Here is a 21515-nt window from a genome sequence, read left to right on the forward strand (position 1 = left end):
CATTAAGTTTCCATGAAGCAGCATTTCAGAGTGTGAGAACTGGGGCTAAGAAGTCAGCTCACACCCCAGTGCTTTGGGAGATAAAATCCAGGGTTCATTCCCAAAAACCATTTTTCCAGAAATTCTAAGACGTTCAGTTTAGTGTTTGTGCTTCTTCCATTCTCTTCACACTGGTCACACTTGCCAGTGATCTCTTTCAGGGCAAAAGTGCATATGAGAACACAGGGTAAACATCAGACTAGACCCTGCCCCAACTAACCGTTGGGTTCCTTGCTGACCCCACACAAAGGCCATTAGCCAACTGAATTCATAGGTTTCTTGGCTGGTCCTCAGGCACAAATCCTAGGCCTTGTTTAAGGAATATTACTCACTTCTCTATTCACAGGAAGGAAATCTTTCTGGCCTACTTTGTGCCAAGTACCCTGTTAATATCAGGAATACAAAGCCTTCCTTGCCTGTGTGAAAGAAATACACAGTTCCTTTCCCTGAGGAATACACAGCTTGATGGAGGAAGCCAACAAAAGAGGCACATTATGATCCAAGGCAATGATCCTAGAGAAAGAGAAAACAAAGTGCACTCCTATCCCTCACCATTCAAGGATGGTCCTAATACCACATGATTGCCTGGGAGTGTCTTAAAAATGCAAAATCTCAGGGCTCAGTCTTCCTGGGGGATCAGAGCCTACATTATCACAAGGTCCAGCTGACTTATGTCCACATTCAAGTTTAAGGGGCACTACTACAGGAGACCAAACAGGGTAACCAACCCTCCTGGTTTGTGTGAGACTGGGAGATCTCTTGGAATGTGTGGCCTGAGATGATAGAACTGAGCTAGCCTCAAGCAATCCAGAGCAGTCCTATATACCACACAGAAGGCTCACTGAGCCACACATGGAGAGTAAGGAGCAGCTTCCAGGAGCACAAAGCCTGAAATGATCATAGGGCAGTTTTGCAGATGGCGAAGGCTGAAGAGACAGGGCAGTCTCTCCAAAGTCATAAATGTGCCTGGGGTAGCCTCACAACCTCATTCTCAGAGGCCTAGCTTAGGGTGACAATGCTTCAGAGGTGGTCAGGGGACAGGCTAGTGGAACCACAATGTATGACTCAAAACTTCCTCCCACCCATACTTCAATGAGAAGACCATACCGTTCTATTTGTTAACTTGTATACTGGGGGCTGTATTAAGTTTTTTTCATACACACATCCCAAAGTGGTGTATTGCTAAAAAGAAAAATAGTTTGAAAACTTCTGTTGTACAGAAAAGCTAGTCTTGATAAAGAAGAAAACCTAGGTTTAAATCCTAGCTCTGGATGCATGACCATGAGCAATCCACGTAAACCTTATAAGCTGTAGTTCTTCATCTGTAAAGTTGGGGTCACGTCCAAAGTTCCCAAGACAAACCTCAATTTTTGTGATTCAACAAAAGGACTTGCAGAAATCAGAAAAGATATTATACCTATGGCCATAGTTTGACAGAGTGAAAGGTGACAGATTAAAGTCACCAAAAGAGAAAGGTGCTCAGGGCTGCCCTCCCCTCCAGCGGAGACAAGTGCAGGATTCCAGTTGTTCCTTCCAGCTGGAACCATACAAATAGCACTTAATTCTCCCAGAAAAGAGGCATGGTGACATATACAAAGCATTGCCAGCTAGAGAAGCTCACTCGCGTCTTGGTGCTCAGACTCTTTACTGCGGATCATGACATGGCCAAGGAGTACCCATAGACTAATCTTAATTACCAGTCTTCAGCACCCCCAGAGGTCAGACTGATACCAGCAGGGCCTCGGGAGAAGAATAACTGTCACCCACCCTAAGTCACATTGTTGGTATAAGCTGTCTACACGACCAGGTATGGGCCAAAGCTTCATGTCTACAAAGACATAGTTAATGGGCAGGGTAATTTAAGAGTTCACAGGTTATCACTGAGGAAACAGGGTCCAGTTCTTTCTTGGGAATGTGTACGGCTTGACCACTCTGTCTGCTAAAGTGATCCCTTACGACACACAGGATAATAACCTTATTGCCAAAAAAGGCATACACTTGTATTCTGTGTATTATGGGTGGTAGGTGTAAGGAGGCTTTTATTATTTTTTGAATAAGAAATTGCTTTGCCCAGGCCTTTCCAGTATTTTTCCTTCTCTCAGGCCCATCTAGAGCTATCTCATTGGTAACTGCTCTGCCTGTTTCTTCAGCCAAGAATTTCCCCAGATACTAACCCCACACTAATACCTTTTCTCCCTCACTCTGAGAGCCATTCACAAGCATTCTCCTTGTCCCTATTGTTCTGAAAAATAAAATGATCTTATTTCTGTAAAAGCAATATATGCTTATTGTGAACTCAAGCAATGAAGAAAAGCAAATATACAAAAAGACCTACAATACGTAAAAACATTGCCTCAAATTATGCTGCCCCAAACTAAACATCAATATTGTATATTGAATATTGTTCAATATGTTCCACATGAATATTGTTCCACATATTTTTCTATATAAAATATAGATAGATAATAGATTGGCAGATTTTTTTCTAAAAATAGAATCATGCTATAAACACTGCTTTTCATTGAAAATATTTAATTTTATTTAAAATTTCACAAAGGATCTAAAATGAAATGGTAGGAATTATTAACTTTGAAATGTTTCTTCATCTTAACAGATATTTAAAAATTCTCCTGATGTTAGGAAACACATAATGAAGATCATCATGAGAGACGTTACATGTTTTAAAACTACATGTTTCAATTTTACCCAGCATTGACCGACTCCCTTGAACAAGGAAGCCATTAATACTCCCACACTTCCTCCCATCAACCCTCCTACCACCTCTCGATTTTTGTTAGGTAGATCATCATTTTTATACTGTCAATGTTTATAGCATATGCATTTTGCTTTGTAAGAATAATTCTCACAATTATTTAATATTAGGTCGATATTTAATGAATTCAATGTTCACCACATCCTTCATTCCTCAGTTCTATGCTTTAATTTGTCTCTTGAGTGACCTGATTCCGTTTTCAAGTCATTTTTTCCCAGCAAGAGGTGAAGTATTTCCTGAGTTACACAAGTTTTGTAAGCATATCTGTCTGTTGTCCCGTTCTTGAACAACATCTTGGTTATACCTGACATTTGTGAATCACATGTCCTCCAGAAAATGGAGACATTAGTCTCCTACCTTCACCAGCTGAAGAACCCTGTGGTCAGGCTTCCTGTCTCCTGCCTCTGTGACTTACGCTTCCTGCATGCCTGGCGAGCTCATTCTTTTTCCTGGAAGCCCAGTGTCTGAATGAGAACATGTCTCCACATTGCATCCTCTTTCTGCTCAGGTGCTCTGCTTCAATTTTTTCTGAAGCAGGGCATAGACTCTTAATCTGAAGACTTACGGATTGCTTACTGCATTACATCTTCGAACAATTTTCTGATCTATTTGTTGTTGTCTCTACTTCAAGGACTTCAGTGTACATTGATAGCATGCATATATATGTGTGTGTGTGTGTGTATATATATATATATATATATATATTACACCTCCCCTGGAATTTCAAAATTGTACATCCAGCCACCTCCTTGTATCTTCACCTAAAATAAGAGTCAAACTTATGTCCAAAATCAGATTCCAGTTCCTGTCACAAACCTACTCCCACCATAGTCTTCTCTGCCTCATAAATGAAACTTAATCCTTCTCATAGTTCAGGCCAAAAGCCTGGAGTTATTCTTGGCTCCTCTTTTACCTCCATGTCCCATGTCTGTTCCTTCTACAAACCTTACTATCTCTTCTTTCAAATATCTAAAATCTGACCACTCAGGACCAACCTCCCCTTTTGCATTCGTTTTCTGCTGATCTAACAGAATACCATGGACTGGGTCATTCATAAACACTAGAGGTTCATTCAGCTCACAGCTTTTTTGGCTGGGAAATCCAAGAGCAAAATGTGTCATCTGAAGGCTTTCACAAGGTCTCAGACCAGGGCAGAGGGCATCACAGAGCAAGTGGGCATGCAAGAAAGTAGGGCTGGGAGCAAGATGGCATGGGATAGACAGAGCTGGTTTTCATAAGTACCCATTCTCAGGATAACTAACCAACTGGCACAATGACGGCATCATCCATTCGTGAGTGTGGGGCCCTCATGACCTCATCACTCCAAGGGACACCCCGCTCCTATCATGATGGCACTTACATTTCAACATGGGTTTTGGAGAAGACATTCAAACCATATCACTCCCTGTGCTAGCCCTCCATCATTTCTTGTTTCAATTACTGTGAGAGCCTCCAAACTGGTCTCTCTGCTTCCACCTTCACTCATTCCACATATTCTACTTTCAACAAATGGCTCAGGGTCAGCCCCAGTGACCCTGTCTTTCTTTCACTCAAAGCATCTTTGGGATCCCCACTGTGGCCCACGAAGGGCCCCCCCAGTGTGACTCCTTGCATCTCTCTGTCCTTATGCAGCACCCTCCCCAGCTCCTGACTGGAGCTGCCTTTGCTCCAGTCACATCAGTCCCCTAACGCTCCAAACATACTAGGTATGCTGCCACTCCAGGGCCTTTACACATGTATTCTCTTTTCCTGAAACTTCCTCTCCCTAAATATTCTCAGGGTTGGCTCCCTTGCTTCCTCTGGTCTCACTTCCTGGGACTCCTATGAAGTCTTTTCTTACTACCTAGCATAAAATAGCAGTGCCTCCCACAATGGACTCACTACCCCTTTACTTTGATATTGTTTCTCCTTAGTAATTACCACCATCTGCCTTATTGGCCTGTTTATTTGTTCATTTGTAAACTCACTGAAAACTTTGTTCCACATATATGCTGCATAATATTTATTAAGTGAATTGAATGATTATTAGATTTATATTTTGTTGCTCTTCTCTATTAGCGTACATCTGCTTACTTTCCTTGCTCTTTTTCATGCTTTCATTCTGCTGTTTTCCAGCCTTTTCACATTTGAAGTAATTGAATTTTCAGCAATGCCTTTTCCCTTCTTCACATATTTAATTTTGTTTTTTTAATTCTGTAACGAAAATATTTTACTCTATCACTTTTCTTTCTTAGAGCTGTAATGTCCCTTTACATTGTGTCCTATGGCTTTATTCTCTTATCCTCAAGCACTTGTTTTTATTGAATTCACACTCCTACTAGGTTGTGCAACAATGACAAACACTTGTAGGAAATTGCCTTCTGTTCCTTGAATTATGTTTTCTTCTAGACTGGATTCTCTGTCTATATTTTGCATAGGTTTTTTTCATTTTTACCCTTGTTTACTTGTGTAGTTCTTATACCCTCTGTCTTCCTTTTTCCTTTTTCTTTTTCTCTTACTCACTAGGTCTGGATAGAGCTTCTCTTTATTCAGATAGTTTTGCTACTGACTCTCAAGGCAAGTTCATTTCTTCCTCAGAGTGATCCTTTGAGGATGACTGTGGTTTCTTTTGGTGCATCTTTTCAGGAACCTGAGTCTTGGATGAGGATGGGAGGAGAAAAGAAGTGACCAATGTGCAAACTTCTATTAGGTGCAAGAGTACACGGAGGACAGGGAAGTAAGCTACTTCAGAGGGAGCAGAGATTCCCCAGGCTTCATTTTTCTGACTTAGACTGGAGCCCTGGAGTTCACACTTCATCAAAGCGCACCCTTCTTCCAGGCTTCTTTATTTTCCAGGTGTTACCAGTTTCAGCCTAGATGTTTTCTCCTCCAATTTTCAATTAAAGGAAGAAATGAATAAAATTAAGTTTGTTTCTCCACTGATTTAGGTGGCTTATATGAAAATTGTATTAGTTGCTAGGGTTGCCAAACAAAATACTATAAACTAGATAGATTAAACAATAGAAGTGCATTTGTTAACATTTCCGGGACTAGAAGTCCAAGGTCAAAATAGCAGCAGTTTGGTTTCTCCTGAGACCTCTCACCTGGACTTGCGAATCACCATCTTCTCATTGTGACTTCACGTAGTCTTTCTTCTGTGCTCACACCCTTGGTGTTTCTTCCTCTTAGGATTCCACCCTAAGAATCACATCTTAACCTAATCATCTATTTGAAGACCTTATGTCCAAGGTCACATTCTGAGCTACTGGAGGTCAGGGCTTCGACATATAAATGAGTGAGGGGTTAGGATTACGCCTACAACAATTTTCAAATTGTAGTTGTCTTCTTAGTTGTAGCTACAGGATTGAGTGTCCAGTTAAGTCTCCCCATGGTCCTCTCTCCACTTGGCTGCTCCTCTGAGCTTCTTTCTTATTCCTGGGCTCCTGTCATTGGGCTGTGGTTGATTTGCTTCCACTATTTATTTGTTTTGTTAGGAAACTATGATGGATGCACAGGGGGATTTGGCATCATGAGTTCTAATTCAGCAGAGATTTATTTTCTACAAATCTGTCTTGAGCATGCCCTGAGGATCAAACATTGTGCTGTCAGGACAGGTGCTTGGCCACAGCATGAAGGAAGCCAGCATATGCTGACTCCTATCACCCACATTTCCCATTTGTCATCTTTTCTCTTCAACCTGCTCATGACTAGTTAGGAGGAATTTTCCCATTCTTCTTTCTTATGTGCCTCAGTGCTTTGCCTAGTTCTTTGGCTGGTTCTGGATATTCAAAACAAATCATGTTTTAAAAAGAAATATACATGAAAATTCTAAAAGGTACTATTATAATGTTATTCATTCTTAGCCCTAAAGAAAAAAAGAAAAAAACCTGCCTTCTGATTTTCTTCTGATTTTGAAGGAGGGGGAAAACAGGCTCACATCTGGCCAAGTTTTAGCTCTGAACATTTTGCATAATCAGTTAGAAACCCTTTGTTACCAGGCCAGATGGCTGCTGCACCCCAAAAGGAAATTAAATATGTAGGCAGTGGCAGTTCAAGGGAAGAATTAGAAATTCCTTTCCAAAGAGAAAAGACTTCATCTGGAGCTGCCCTGTAGGTGTGGTTAATAGTGGCCATTGGTTTCCTAGCAACCAAGTCCTTTCCCTTTCAGAAGTTATTTTGGTACCCAGTGTTTAAATGATCTCCATAGACACTGGAGGACATATCTAACACCCACAATAGCTTTCAAAAGAATAAGGAAAGCCAAGATCAATAGTGATAAGAGGGGTGGTAGCATCTGCCTTTCTGGTCCAGTTTATCTGATGCCACACTGATGCTTCCACCTATGTAACCAGGCCCTATTCATTTTGTCATGGAGTCCTGGCCCAGACAGACCACATACTCCAAGATTCAGGACTCTGGAACCACTCTTCACACATAAGTTTTCTAAGACAAATCATGGATACTTCAATCCTCATAATTCAGAGCATACACTAATCATACTTGTTTAATCTTTAATATCTCTTCTGGATTACTGCAGTCAATACCTAAACTTTTCTCCTGTCTCCAAGGCTTTCCATCCTGGGTCAGTCTTGAACATGCAGCTGGAATCATCTTTGCAAAAGGAAGTTCTCATTTCTGTTCCATGAGAACTTTTTGAAGTCTGTCTCTTGCTTCACTCCCTGGCCCTTTGATTTTTCCATCTTGACCTTTTCTTTGACCAGATCATGCCATTTGTATCTCCTTGAACATACCAGGCTGCTTCACACCTCTTAAGATTTGGATGTAGCTTGCCCCCAGGGGTTCATGTGCTCGAATCTTGGTCCCCCATGTAGCAATATGAGAGTTAATGGGATCTTTAAGAGGTGACAGCTAGTAAAAGATAATGAAGACATTGGTGGTACTGCCCTCCGAAGTGTTTAAGTACTTTTTATGAGACCACAATTAGGTCTTATGTGAGGGCTGTTATAAAAGAGCAAGACTGGCTGCTCCTCAATCTCCGACTTCCTACCTACCATATAATCCCTCTTACCACATACTATCATCATGATGCCATCCACCATGATGTGATACAGCCCAAGGAGAGGCCACACCAGAGCTCTATCATGCTGTTTGGATATTCAGCCTCAAAAACTGTGAGTGAAATAACCTGTTACAGCAGCAGTAAACAGACTTCAACATCACCTCAGTGCCATAGGACATGCTTTTTCTTCTGTAGTCTATATCCTAATTTCATTTCTAAAATTGCTCAATTCCTTTGGAAAGTCTTCTCTAACCTTTTTCTATGCCTAGATCTGCTTCATATGCTCCTCCTTTATGATACTACAGGACTCTGTGTTTACGACTCTAAGAAAAATACTCTAATTGTTTACTTACTTAGCTGTGTCCCTATATGTGCACACGTCTTTTAATGACAAGAAGATGTGTCACTTTTTTCCATATTCTCCAGGTGCAGAAGAAAGTCTAATACAGAAGAATAGTTGCTAAGTAACTGCAACTGAATTGGTGAATACAGTGAAATACTCAGTGTGACTTGGCTCCTGTTTAAGCTTTCCCACATAATGTTTCATGTTCTGCTGTAGACTGAAGTTCTGCATTTATGAGATGTTAGTTGAGCAGTATGGAAAGAAATACATATAGTGGCTTACAGTCAGACTCAAAAACCTGCATTTTAACCTCCTTAGACATGTGCTTTAAAGGTGATATATCAACAGGATGATAATAAAAAAATGTCTAGAATCTGATATTGTTCAAGAAACCTAAGACATTATCTGAAATAACCTCTCCAGTGGGAGAGCGGTTTCATTATAAATGAGTCCAGTGATGTGTTTAAATGCCTTCCATATCCACAAGCACAGAAGCCATTGCATTATTGAGCATGCCTAGTTAAAGCCTGAACCAAACAATTTCTATCTTAATTTTAAGACCCAATCTTTTTGTGTGCAAGATTTGCATATTTTTGCAGGTAAGGGGCATGTCTCCTTACCAACTGGCTAAAATCTGCTTCAGTGCACCTTTCACATATTAGTTTCAACTTTGTCCTTTACAGCAGCCCAGGAGAAAAGTATTAGTTCTTCTACATTACTCTTCAAAGATTAGGAGACTATTTTCATGCTCTCCCTTGGTCTTTTGTTCTCTAGACTGAATTATTTGCATTCCTTCAACTACTCTTCATGAGAGCTGGTTTTTGGAGACTTCCTCAACCTAGTCACCAGCCAGTATATTAAAAATTACTAAATTCGAACTGTCAAGATGGTAAGGGCTGAGATTTTAAACTCCTTGCAAGTTAAAAAGTTAACCTTGCAAAGTTTCACAGTTGCTGGTAAAGATGCAGAACTCTGGGGTTAGAAACATGAACAACATAGTAAAAGCAAAGGCTGAAGCATCATCATTCTCCTTTTCCAGTTGTCTAACCCCCAAGTTGAATAAAGAGATAAGACAAGGACCAAAAAACAGCAGCAACAACAAAAAAAAAAACCCACCCGCACACACAGTAGGTTGCAGTTTAGAAGAGGAGCCATGAGCTTAAGAAACACCATCTTTTAATATAGTCTGCAAGCAAACCTGTGCCACCATTGCTCTGAAAAAGCCAAGATCTTTATCTTCCAAGTCTGTTTATTGCACAAACTTGCTCAAAAATGCAGTTCAGAAAAATGTATCAATGTCTCTCCTCGTGAGATGTCCAGAAATGTGAGAGCACAATGAATAATTGGATCTCAGGGGCTACCCCCTATCATCTGAGGAAAGGGGAGAGGCAGAGAGCCCAGCAGCTGGTCCAAAACCTACATTTTGGGGCATGGAGTGGCCACTACCTGTCTGGAAGTGAATGAAGACTGCACTTTGAAAGATCTCAAACGAATGCAAATTCTCTCCTTTCAAGCCCTATCAGATTCAGTCCTTATCTCTGATTTAGTTGTTTGTCCTGTTGACTAGTTTACTTCAAACTAACAGATCTCTACAAAAAATAAAATAAAATAAAGAAGAACAGTTCCTTTCTCCTTTTTCTTTATGGGCCACTATTTTGGCATGAATTTTTCTATGCAGCAACAAACAATCCACATTTTGATGGAATGAAAGGAAACCCCATGTTCAGGTTCCTTGGGATAAGAATCCTGAGGCTTTAGCCTATTGGGCAAAAGGTCAGGCAGGATCTCTATGGATTGATGCCGATGCCGTCATGACCCAGTTTTGCCAGGAAGAGTGGATTCTCCACTTAGCCAGACATGCAGTCGTGTGCTTTCTGACCCCAGGTGACCCCTGGAGTATGTAGGAAGAAGAAATGAAGGTATTGGAAGAATTACTGCTTGATGCAGATCGAAGCATAATTGCTGGAAGTTGTACGTGGCTAGACTGTAGTTCCTTTTTCCAACAGCTTTTTCACTGCTATCGCCCCATAGGTTTTGGTAGGAGAACAGATCCCAGTGCAGACTGCATCAGGTATCATTTGCTTATCTTAAGAGGCTTTCCTCAAAATTCATCTATGATCCCTGGAATGCACTAAGAAGGCATTCAAAAAGTAGGGATTTCAGAGGAGTTCATTATCCCAAACCAGTGGTGAAATAGGCTGAGATCAGCAACCCGAATATGAAAAGAATGAAGCATATCTGTCAGCAGCCTTTACCACACAGAGGACCAGGTCTTCTTGTATCAGTACCTTCCAATCCTAATGGGAATGGGGGTCTAATGGGATATGCACCCGCAGAAAATATCCCAGGTTATTGCAGCAGTGCATGCTGCTCTCAGAGTAGTAGCTTACATTATGCTCATAGACAGTCAGCAGACTTGGCTGTTAAGGCAGGGAGGAAGCTTCATGAGCACTGTTCTCTGGAGGGGAAAACACCCTAGCCCGGAAGAGCATGCACAGAGTGTTGGTCCCCAAGTCCAAAGTCAGAGTACAAACTAACTGGAAAACATTCAGAAGGAATACTGTTGCTGCTGAAAGTGATAAGAGAGTCAATACATGTCAATTAAATAATTTAAAAATCTTCTTCCATGATAGAAAGTAGTTACATTTGAATGCATTGTTTCTAATGACATTTCTATAGTTTGCAACCTTTTAATGAATTTCACACAGGACAAGTGATAATTTGCACATAAAGAACTTGGTAAAATAATTTGCTTAATATAAATATAGCCACAATTATTGTGTCCTATTAATGTGTTTTGATAACTTTTTATGCATGGTAAATATTTAAGTGGCAAACTGATATTCTGATATAAAACTTAAAAGTTTTGGAACTCATTGTGGGAAATGAGGAGGTTTTTAGACTTTCTTAAAAGACTGTTAAAATTTTAGGACAAAATTTTGACAAAACTGTTTGACCTAACTTTGTAATAATGTTCATAATAATAATGTTTAGAATGTATACATAATCAAAATTAGTAGCCTCTGTTAACACAGACAATATATGTTTTAAAGTTTCATGTATGCCTACACTTGTAGAGGATCATGAGTTAAGTTCTTGTCTCTGTTTTTTTTCATTTATAGTTAAAGCAACTTTGTTATTAAAGTATATGCAAATATGGGGAAAAAATAAATATAACTCAATGTTCATACAGATACCAGCATTCAGAAAATGAAACAGTCCTAGGGAAGTAAGTGGACCATACAAAAGAGAAAAGTTAGAAAGAGCTCTGTCCCTGGAAACAACAGTATGAGTATCAACTTCAGGTTCATGGAGCAGAAAGAACTGAACCTCAGAAAAGCTATGGTCTTGAATCATGGAGGACAACAGCCAGTGGACACACATCTGCTCATTAATTATTATGAGCACTTTCCTACCTCCACTGAAATGTGTATTTAGTGAAACAGGGGTAAGATCCCATGGAATCCCCTTAAGAGTGAATTTTGGATCCCGTGTGGCTAGCAGCACTTTTATTTATTACTTTAATTATGCTTATTATAGTCAGTCCACAAGACGAAGCAAAGGGCATGTGTTTGTGGGAAATGGTATTATCATGGAAATTGCTAGTGACATTTTTTTTTAATATAACAGTATGGACCCAGCTAAATTCCAGGAAGGACAGTTATGAAATTATAACAAAAGTTTTACCAGAATTTTTAGGTCAATTCAATCATTTACGTGCCTCTGGGCTTGAGAGGAAGTTGGGTTTTATTCATTTGTTCATTCAACAAATAGATACTAAACTGTAATGGGCACCATTAAAAGTGAAGAAAATAGAGCCATGAACAAAGCCTTTACCTGCCCACATAGAGTTTACATCCTACTGTGGGAGACAGAAATAAAATAGGAAAATACTTAGATAAATAATGTCAGGAAGAAGGAGTCTGCAGCATAATATCAGAAAGATAAATGAATAGGATTTTCCAGTGCATGTCCCATAACAAAAACATCAATTTGAACAACCATCCTTGCATGAAAGAGGTAAAGAGTTCAAGAGGTGAGAGATTATATCACCCAAATATAACACAGAAATGAGAAAAGAACCATTAAAGACGTTAGAAAAGAATTTCTACTTCACATTATCTACTTCAGTCCTTCTTTTCCCCCACCCACACAGTACAGTGTAGAGATGCATATCCTCCACTGTGGGAGACACCACCAACAGGCCTGACCCAATGATACTCAGTACAAGGCTGACCCCTGTGAACCCAGACTCTAGACTGCTCAGTACCAGGCCAACCCACATTTCTCTTGACTCCAAGCCAACCCTCATATATCCAGCTACCAGGATGGCTCCTGTAGAACTAGGCATTAGTCCCACTCCAGCAAAGGCCACCATCCATGGTTCCAAACTCAAGATACACACCAGAGGTGGCTCAACCCTCTAGTCCCAGGCTCTAAGAAAAAACTCATGGACCCAAGCAACAGGCTGGTTTTCAAACACCTAAATTCTGGGCCAGCTCCTCTGAACCCTGTCTCCAGATTCATTGTAGCACCAGAACAGCTCCAGTATCTCCAGTCACAGCCCTCTACCCCCATGGGTTTACTCCTGTAGACCTGGTCTCCAGGCTTACCCCAATGTACCCCAACAATAGGCTGGCCCCTGTGGACTGAAGATCTAGGTCTACCCCATGGATCCTGCCAGCACACCAGCCTACTTGGAAACTACAGTAGCAAGCTCCACTGAAAACTCTGCCAGCCAGCCCACCCAGAGCCTCTGCATGAGCTGATTGATGAAGAACTTTCACTGTCAATGCTGGTTTGTAAAAATGGGAAGAGGTGCCTATTTCTCCACATATGCATACAATAGCACAAGACAAGGGTATTGAGAATAGTGAGGGAAACATGGTACCACTAAAGGAACAAAATAAAGCACCACGAACTAACCATATCATAATGGAGATCTGTAATATTCTTTTAAAAGCTCAGTCAACTCTAGAGAAAAGAGATATACAACAAAATAAAAACAAGAAAACAATACTGCTTGCATACAATCAAAATTCAGAAAAGAGATAGAAACCACACAGAGGAACCAAATAGACATTCTGGAGTTGAAGAACACAATGACTGAATTGAAAAGTTCCACAGAAAGTTTCAACTGCATAATCAATCAAGTAAAGAAAAGAATCAGCAAACTCAAAGACAGATAATTTGAAATTATCCAGTCAAAGGAATAAAAATAGAAGAAATGAAAGTGAAGATAGCCTGACAATTATAGAATAACATAATCTGGTCCTTATGTTAAGTGAACTATGCCAGGCACAGGAAGATAAATACTACATGATCCCACATATCTGTAGAATCTAAAAAATGTCTAGCTCATAGCAATAGAACGTAGAATGGTATCGCTTCTTGGACTATTGGCTAAGATCAAGTGTAAATTGTAGAATGGTGAGTGTCAGGAGCTGGAGATGGGCAAAGTAGAGAGTGGTGGTCAAAGGAGCAGGTTTTCAACTATACAGGATGAATAAACTCTGGAGCTCTGTTGTATAGCATGATGACTATAGCTAATAATACTGAATTGTGTACTTGTAATTTGCTAGGAGAATAGATCTTAAATGTTTTTGCCACCTAAAAATGAATGCTTACTATGTGAGGTAATTGACCTACCAATTAGCTTAATTATGGCAATAATTTCATAATGTATATGCATATCAAACATCACATATATTTAAGTATATACAATACGTCAGTTAAGCTGGAGGTGTAAATCAAGTAGTGGTACTTGCAACATAGAATATGAAGCAGGACGAGGTGTTACAAAATGAGAAAGGAGAGCTCACTGCTTAAGTCTGGGTGATCAGGATACATCATTCTGAGATGATCAGAATGAATCAAAGAGGATGGCTCTGTCTGCAAGAAGGAATAGCAAGTGCAGGTTTGGGAAAGGTTAAGATCAATGTGGCTAAAGAAGAAGGAGCAAGATGGAGCTTGTTTGTAGATGGGACTCAGCCTTAGTGTAAAGCAACATGCCTTAAACCACACTGTAAAAGTGGACTTTCTCCATATGAACAGACACATTATTTCTTTGTCCTCATATTCACCCTCAGTAACAAATTTAGAATGCCAAAGCTATCACACAATGGTTTGAGATAATTTCATAAAACTCTCTTATTATATACTGCCATGTATATACTACTTTTCATGGGTTCCTCATTAACTGCCACGTAAGCAGAAGCACCTTGGTATCTCAAGAACAATTGGTCAATTCTCCAACTTCGCCTTTGACACTGCACTACTCTTCTACCATAGGTAGGGTCCAACCATGATGAGGTCCTTGCAGGCCCTATACCAAGCTGCTTTCCTTCTTTGGGGCTTTTCCTTCTGCTTCCTTGGCATGGAGTGGCATTGGCCTCTCTTCTTTCTCTGATCTTACATGCACTCTTCAAGACTGAACCTGAGCATTACTGCTCTGGAGAACTCTACCTAAATACCCAAGCTGGATAAAATCCCCTATTCAGTCTTTATTTCTCTCTTCACCTTTTCACTCTCAACTGCAATTGTTTATTATTTTTACCATATTTTGAATTGAGCCTTGGAGGAGAGGATATCTTGAATTTCTTCTCTATATTTTCAATTCTTAGCACAGCATGCCCCCTATAATAAGTGCCCAATACTACTTTTGCAGAATGAATGAATGAATGAATGAATGTTATATCTTTTAATGCTTTTTCTATTAGCAGGAAGCATTTGAATACATTCCTCTGGACTGCTATGCCAGCTGTTCCCAGCATATTGAAAACATTTATTTTAGCCTTTTCAGAATATAGTTCATAAATCATTTTAAATCTGTAATGCACTAATCCATCAGAGTATTTGACAGTGCTATTATCCTCTGATAATCTCAGTATCACTGCAAGTAGTCTTTTTGGATTACTTTTTCTCCTAAGAATTAGGCCCACTATTTGATTCCAGGAAAGATTTTGTATTTCATGGTCTGAGAAACTCACTTAACAGGGGTTAGCAGACCCTGAAACTCCTAGAGAAATATAACTCTTCTTTAGGTATAGTTGTTCTAGACTCAATTTGCAAGAACTTTCATGTCTTTATAAGGGTTCAAAATAAAACTCAATGTCCATGGCCAGTATAGCTCAAAGTAGAATGTATGTTATGGCTTGTGATTAGATGTCCCTTCCAAACGCTCATGCAGTCATAGGTGGGGCTTTTTCAGAGGTAGCTGGATCTAGAGTGTGTGACACTGGGATTGATTTCTAGTGCAATCCTAGAATAAAAGGCATTAAGATTAAGGGTGTGAGTACTATCTGATCTAAGTAGCCCAGATAAGATATAAAGGGTAGAAAGAGCTATGGTCAACCCTTTTTGCTTTGCTCCTTCTGCCCATGATGAACTGTTTCTCCTCTGTAATGCTCCTCCACCCTGCCTTGGAGCCAGCTGATTATGGACTGAAACTTCTACAAACTGTGAGCTAAATGAACCTTTCCTTCTTTAACTTTCGGTGTTGGGTATTTTGTCTCAGAAATAAGAAAGTATCTAAAACAATGTATTAAAATGGTTAAATGTAATTTTCCTTAGTTGCTACTGTTCAAAGTATATGTAGTTCTTTAAAAATTTGGTCCTCTTAAGGGAGAGCCTGAGACAAGGATTTGAATAAGACAATTATTCCAGATGTGCTGGGAACAGGGGAAATAAAAAAGAGAAGAGAAGGCAGCCAGTAATGGGTGCGCTATTAAGTCAGCTACCCTGGTGGATGACTGGAGCTTCATCCCAGGGTAAATATGCAAAACACACTTCTCACAAATATCTCACTCAAGAAAAAGTGAGGGACGTGGGGTATGCACACAGCCTCACCCAAGAACCACTGACTGAGGGTTGCTTGGGGGTTGTTAATTTCCAAATACTTCATGACAGTTCCACCTGGGAGCAAAAGGGGAAAGGCCCCAGGCCCAGAGAAACAGATATTGGCAGGCAGTTGAGAGATAGGGATGGAACACTGAGAATGTCTGTGAGAGCTACCTGCTGTGCAGGACCCTGTCTCTGAACAATACTGAAGGCCATTCTGAATGCCTACCTCCAAGAGCTCTCCTTCTCAACAAAGAAGAATAAATGCCCAACCCCTTCAATGAACTCAAATAGGACCAGAACTTGGGTTATGAAAAAAAGCTGCAGCATCCAGCAAACAAAAGGAAAATCTTCCAAGAGTTAGAGGAAGAAACAAAGAAAGAGAGAGAGAGAGAGAGAGAGAGAGAGAGAGAGAGAGAGAGAGAGAAAAGCAGCCACCTAGAATTTTACAGAGTATACCAAAAACACTCAATAAAACTAAAATATTAAATCAATTTGCAAAGATTCTCCTTAAAGTGAAAAGCAATTAATCATGGAAGTAATTGCTAAGAAAAAAATCATCAGGACAAGATGGTTGGGGTACACTCCTGATCAAATCAAAGGAAAGGAAACGGCAGAAAAAGGGATCGAGGCCAGGCCAGGATAAGAGATGCCTCCTTGGTCCATTGGATCAGAGTAATCTTTGGTTCCTTACAGAGAAGGGCCTGAAAATCATTTGGGCTCAGAAAAATGATATCCCAATGAGGTGTGGGAAGCTGAGTGCTTTGAACTTGGTGACATTAGAAGGCTTCAGAAGCACTCTGAGCTTCTCCAGCCCTCCTGGCTCCTGCCCCACATTCTCCCTTGAAGTCAATCACAAAAACCAAACCAAAATTCTTCTTCCCCAAGGCAGGTCATAGAAACTAGAACTCCTTTTCCCCAAAGACACCCATTAAGAACCAGAATTATTACTCGTATCTTCTCCCTCTTTTCTTTCTGTCTCAGAGATGGCCATAAAGAAATTCTCTGGCCTACCCTGTCTGATAGTAGAAGGTCATTAGTGCCATATTCCAGAGGAGCCCTGCCTCAGGCCTGGGAAAAATAAAGTTGCATCTAAGAAGCCAAGAAGAATCTGAACAAACAGCCTTAGTAGATTTCCCCACACAGTCTCTTACTATTACATCAGATCCTTTCAGTCTGAGTGGACTTCTATGTAGCTGTCCCTGCTTCATCCAACCTAAGCATAAAATAGGCATTTTTCCTTTTGTGTTGTGTCTATATCTTCATTCTGAAGATCATATCACATATAACTATGAATAAATATATTTGTTATTTTTTCTCTAGTTAACATCTCCCATTATAGAAGTGTTGGCTGCAATTCTTATGAGGAGGAAAGGGATCACCCCCTTCCATCCTTCCAGTATTGATATCAGATCATTACTATACAACAGGCTATTCTAAGTATTCCTGTCTAGTCACCTATATTTGTTCTCTTTCCACAGCGAGAGATTAGACTTGCTCAACTAATCCTGTTATCATCTCCATAAAATCCTGGGATAAAGAACCTACCAAGGTATTGCTATATTCAAATACAAGGCCTGGAAGAGCAGTGTGCAATTTTTGTTAGGTAAGAGTCTAGCACCCAGAAGGTACAAACCATGAAAGCAACCTCTAAATACACACACACACACACACACACACATAGATTGCTAGTGGGTATGCTGGCTTCACATCACAAAACATCTCCTGAACAGCAGGAATTTTAATTAAATCAGGAGAAATCTAATTTGGCCTAAATTGGCTTGCAACAAAAGGTGTTAAGAACAGAAATTGTTCTGCAATATGGATGTGTGTAAAAGGGATAGGCTTGATCCATTGACAAATGTAATGAAAAGTGATGTTGAAAATATGAACCTACCAAAGATGTTAGAAAGCCTGAAAATGATAATCTGTGATGTTCTGATTACAGAAGGAGATGCACTGTATCCTAAACATATATTCCTAAATGAATTTTATCTGAAAGTACACCAAATATAGGAGGTTAATCCCTGATAATTCCCAAAGGAAAGATGTAGATAAAGTACTATTAATTGCATAGACCAGAGTCAAGAATTGGACAGAGAAATGATACATTTTTCTTCTTTATTTCAAGAAAAGTTACTGGGTTGACAAGTGGACTTTTGACAGCAGGAAGGATGACTGAGCAGAACTAGACTGGTCTAACCAGAGGATAAGAAGGTAGGAAATTTGAGGATGCCAACAATAGAGCCTTTGAAGTTATATACCATGAAATTCAGACTAAATAAAGAAGAAAGGGAACCACAGCAAGAGGGATGGGAGCCAGGTGCCAAAAGGTCGTTTGGGAGTATAGAAGTTGTAATATGGCTAAAAATCAGAAATATTGTAAGCAACAGAGTAAGCTGAAAGGAGGAAAATTTAAGTCCTCTTGGGATATAGAAATTTACATTCTCATAGGTGTAGGATTCCTGGCAATAACAACAGGTGTAAGTGGTTGAAGGGGAATAAGTATAAGGATCAAGGGAATCACAAAGAAAAATGACCTTGGAAGTAGGGCGGCTCATCAACACAGATGATCCCCATGATGACAGAAGGAATTAGAGTGAAGAGGAAAATAGCTATGCAACTGCCAGCGTCTTCAGGGGAGAAGGGGAAGAGGTCAGGAACTAAGAAAATAAAGGCAATGAGAAGTAGTAAAGAGTGGTGAGGTCAAATGTTGTTAGCCTCAGAGGAACAGGGCTTGTCCATGAGGATGAACAAGTAATGGTCTGGAAGGAGCTAGAACTTCTTCCATACTTGGGTTCTCATGAGTCTTGAAGTGTGGGAGAAAACTCAGCTTCCACCCAAGGAGGAAGCAAGTGTCCTTTCAGGCCCAGCTGCTGGGTCAGTGAAGCTATATTCCCAAGTGCATCTGCACAGTGGTAGCCCCCATCAACAATGGCGACAAACACCAAATAACAAAGAACAAGGGTTTCACAGTCATGTGAGTTTGACTATACTATACAACAGACCCTCCTCCAGGAGCATCATGTTACCAACTAAACCGTTAGGGAAATACTATTCAACAGAAATATGTTTTACCCTAAATTTTTTATATATATTTGGCCACTGACTCATTGCCCTGGGAGAAATATTTCTTAACATTTCACTCAACAATCATCTTATAACCCGTGGGAAAAGCTGAGAGAGAGAGAGAGAGAGAGAGAGAGAGAGAGAGAGAGAGAAAGGCCTCAGAGGAAAGGTAAAGAGGTTGGTTGCAGACAGACAGGCAGAGCATGGAAAACAAAGACAGCCCAGTTGATTGTGAATTCTAGCTCAGCCACTTCTCGGTGCTCTAATTTTGGGCAAACCACTTCAATTCCCTATGCCTCAGTTTACTTATATCATGTGTGGAAGGAGGTGGAGGAGGGAAGGAGAGCAGCAGGAGGAGACTTTTATCTTAAGGTGGTGGTGAAGATTAAACTGGTTAACACAAGAATGCTTAGAAAAATCCCTGCCATGTGATATGTGCCCCCAGATAAGAGCTGTTTGCTATTGCAGAGTTTATTTTCTATGGAAGAAGAGCTCCAAGTGACAACTGCTTGCCAAGCAGTGAGAGTTAATAGGGGAGAGCAATCCCAAGTCTACAGGAAAAATGTAGGCGAGGTAACTCTCAGATGGACCTGAACTGTATAAAAACAGGATCCCAGAGGCACTTCTACAAAAGTAATTAAATATCCTACCTGTCTGCACAGCCTCAGGGCTACGGCTTAACCATTTCACACCCACTGCTGTGTAGGCCATAAAAGATGCTTTCATACAGTGGCTTTGCTCCTTTATAATCTCTTTAATCATTTTTCATCCAAATGTAAAGGTAAGCAGTTGTCCCCCCCTCCCTTTCTGCCTCTTTCTCTTTGTGTGATGGTGAGAGCTAATTTCATTCATACCAGTTGTTAATGGTTTTCTCATCAAGCATATTCAAAAGCCTAATCAATTCATTCTTAATCAGGATAATGGGTGAGAAACACGCAGATCTTTCTGATCACAGATCTGTCTTTTGGCCTTAAAACTATTTTCATGTCTGTTCACCTAGTATCTTTTCCCCAAGACGTCAGTCCTCTCTTTTTAGCTGACAGTTCTGAACTGGGATATTCTACCATGTCCACATCTCAAATCTAATAAGACAGAACATACTTTTCCTGCTCTGTGAAAGCGAAGGAAAGCAAGTGAAGAAGGATGCTCTAGGCCAGGACCAAGGTGCACTGCCCCTTTTCAAATGTGCCCCCTGGGGAAAAGCCAAGGTTATTAGTTACTATTCAAAGTCTAGCCTGAGAAAGCCTGAGGAACTGGACAGGAGGGGAAAGCAAATCCAAATTCAAAAAGAATCCTTGCTGTGCCTTACACTCAGGTAGGATGTTACTACCCACCAAACCCTGTCCATTGGTCACAACTACACTACTTCCCTAAGCAGTCTTGTGTTGGTGAGGACAGATCTAGCTTGATAAATATATATAGAGAGAGATAAAGATATATGTATAGATAAATAGATAGATATAGTCATAGAGATCAGAAATATTCAGGGAATTATATCAGTGTAAAAAGACTCAAAAAGAACTCTTATTTCCTGATCTGATATTTAACCCCTCCCCATGTACCAGTGTAAAGTATTATAGCATTAATTACCTTTTACTTGGTGCTGTTGAAGTAGAGCATTATTCCTTGTGTTTAATGCCATGTTATAGCAGGAGTGGGAGGGAAGAAGAGGAGGATTCAGTAGAGATATAAGGATGACAGGGAAGAGAGGGAGGGTATACAGGCTATACGAGAGAAAAGATATCTTCCCTCAATCATTTAAGCTTCATGCCAGACATTTCTTCCCTCTAGGTACAGGGCAGGACACCTGTCAAATGAGGGTCCTCAGGAGAGAAGGGAAGGAGGAGATCAGAGAGTGGCTTTTGTATTTCTGTTGTTTTTTCAGTTACTTTTAGCTTAAAATATGCTATATGCCTTCTGGCAGTTTCTAGCTACATCAGTAGCTGACCACAGTTATGGATCATTAGGAAAAAACTATGGTAAAATCTATAAGAGCTCAGCTAGAGTTTTAAATTTCTTAAATGAGATTTGTTCTTCAAATTGTCTCTTACCATCTTACAGCTAAAACTAGAGAGATTTATGACAAAGTATCAGACTTATACATACGTAACCTTCATCAATGAAAGAATGTAAGAGCTAGCAGGTTAAAATCACTTTTTCAATTTCTAAGTGTGACTTTCTCCCCAACCTGCCATCTCATTCTAGTGTGCTCATGCTTAGATTATACATGCTCTGATTTCTTAAAAGTTTTGTTTATTCTTGCCTAGAATTCTGCCAAACTCCAAGCAGTCATACAAATGGAACCAATGAACAAATGTGCTAGACTTCTTTTACTGGGATCCACCAGATCGACCTTGTAAACAGCTTATAACTGCTAAACTATACAATACGATTTCTATGTTGGGATTCTGAAGCTGCCTGGACCTTCTCCTTATCCTCTTTGTGGGAGGCTA

General features: G+C 40.1%; 1 pseudogene; it reads left to right on the plus strand.

The window, feature by feature from the left end:
- The first annotated feature begins 4085 nt into the window (after window positions 1-4085).
- LOC101712959 (cryptochrome-1-like) lies at window positions 4086-10691 on the plus strand (annotated as a pseudogene).
- The last annotated feature ends 10824 nt before the right edge of the window (window positions 10692-21515 follow it).

The sequence above is a fragment of the Heterocephalus glaber genome, unplaced genomic scaffold (genome assembly GCF_053883595.1).
Source record: "Heterocephalus glaber isolate CG9 unplaced genomic scaffold, H.glaber_assembly_v1.0 deba00001509, whole genome shotgun sequence".
Lineage (NCBI taxonomy): Eukaryota > Metazoa > Chordata > Mammalia > Rodentia > Bathyergidae > Heterocephalus > Heterocephalus glaber.